This window comes from Oratosquilla oratoria, chromosome 17 (assembly GCF_046742065.1).
Source record: "Oratosquilla oratoria isolate Oo_2021 chromosome 17, ASM4674206v1, whole genome shotgun sequence".
Classification (NCBI taxonomy): Eukaryota; Metazoa; Arthropoda; class Malacostraca; order Stomatopoda; family Squillidae; genus Oratosquilla; species Oratosquilla oratoria.
Window position 1 is genome coordinate 6,407,464 of NC_134793.1, and position 2,061 is coordinate 6,409,524.

At 37.2% G+C, this 2,061-nt stretch overlaps 1 pseudogene; it reads right to left on the reverse strand.

The window, feature by feature from the left end:
- Window positions 1–382: 382 nt before the first annotated feature.
- LOC143034222 (serine-threonine kinase receptor-associated protein pseudogene) lies at window positions 383–1,373 on the reverse strand (annotated as a pseudogene).
- Window positions 1,374–2,061: the final 688 nt, after the last annotated feature.

Sequence of the window (2,061 nt, forward strand, 5' to 3'; positions counted from 1 at the left end):
CCCATCCCCTTTTTGTCGCCATTTATGACTCTAGAGTCTAGTGGGAACACTCGGTGGCAGTATTTTTTCTCCCCTACCACAGGGTATAAAATGACAATATATATATATATATATATATATATATATATATATATATATATATATATATATATATATGAGGGAGGGATGGAGAGAGAGAGAGAGAGAGAGAATGGGGGGAGAGAGAGAGAGGGGAAGAGAGAGGGGGAAAGAGAAAGGAGGGGTAAGTGATAAATGAACAAATAAACAAACAAATAAATAAATTATAAAAATATATATAAACATGAGCTGGCACCACAAAATTTATTCAAACGAAAGAAAAAGTGAAGAAGCGAAAATAAGATACAGTCATTCAGCTGCTCCTCTATGTATTTGCTTCGGATTTACTGGGTGTGGCATTGGCATCTGGTGCTGCATCAGTTCACTTCCATAACCCGTGAGTCTTTCCAGCTGTTGTCTTTCAAAGCCTAAGTGTGCCATCTTCACTACCATAAGCGTAAATCTCTCCATTTAGGCTGAATCGCACACAGTGGACTGGGCCAAAATGACCATTAAATGACTCTTTTTCAGTCACGGCAGCATAGTCGTATTTGTACATTTTGAAATCTTCTCCGCATATGAAGACAGAGAGGTCAGGATGGAGAGGCAGAGTATGCTGGGCAGGGCATTGTCACTTCTTTACTTTGCTCAAACTTTTCAGTACTGAGAAAAAGGACTTTATTGCCGTAGATAACTGTGAGGATCTGACCACCTGTGGATAACTATATGCCTGTTGGGTTGTTGCTCAACGCCATCTTAGGTACTTCCTCTCCTGATGTTTTGTTCCAACACCTGATGGTTTTATCCTCTGCATAACTATATTTTTGACTTTCTTCCAAGAAAAATTAAACTTGCTTCAACCCTCCACTATGTCCAGTGAATACCTGTGGATCAACTTCAGGTTTATTCATATCAAAAAGGTTGATAAGCTTTTTATTGGAACTTGTGAGTTAATTTGTTGAGTCTGATGAGAAATCCATAATTTTGAAAATTTGATTATGGAAAAAGGTGTGGAGTTTTTCGCCCCTTTCTGTCTCCCATATCTTGGCAGTAAAGTCTGCAGCAGCAGTTGCGGCTTTGGAAGCTTCACTGTTAAGTGCTACGCCCCATACATCACCTTTGTGGCCCTCAAAACTTCCAATCTAGTCACCCGTGTCTCCCTGACGCAACATCGGCTTGCCATTTTTACTAGCAGAAACGAGAAAGTAGACGTTATCAAAAATTTTTGAAAAAGCTAGGTGGACTACAGGTCGAGTGTGTCCGCTGTAAATAAGAGGAGTCTGCCGAAGGTTGGTGGCCAAGTTGCAGTAATACATTTGCAGTAAATATATAATTAGATAAAATAAATAAATGATTATCAATAATAAACAAAGAGATGAATATGTTTTATAAAAATGATAAATGGATAATAAAAATAGATTAATAAACAAGATAAGATATAATAAATGGCAGGCATTACAGCATGTTGCATAGGTTTATCTAAATGAATCTTAAAAATTCGAACCGTAGTACATTACACTGCCTTCGCAGATTGTTTATTCCATGCATTTACTACACAACTAGCGAAGGTGTTTCTACCCACTCCCAAATTAGATATACTTTCTGACAGTTTGAGATCTTTATTTCTTGTCTGATTTGCATTCAGTATGAAAATGTCGTCACTTTTGATGTTGTCAGTTCCCTTTAGAATCTTAAAGACCTGTATCAAATCACCTTTGAGTCTACGCTTGTTTAGGGGAAATTGATTCATGTTTTAGTCGATTTTCGTATAACTTATTTCTGATATTTGAAATAAGTTTTGAGGCTCGCAGTTATACTCTTTCTAATCGTTATTTCGTCCACATTTGGAATATGCTGTATCCGTATAGTCACCGAATCTCATTAAATACAATGAGATTCGGTGACTATACGGATACAGCATATTCCAAATGTGGACGAAATAACGATTTATATAGCTTATTGTCACGAACACGTAAACTGTTTCTCGTAAACTACATCGTTCGG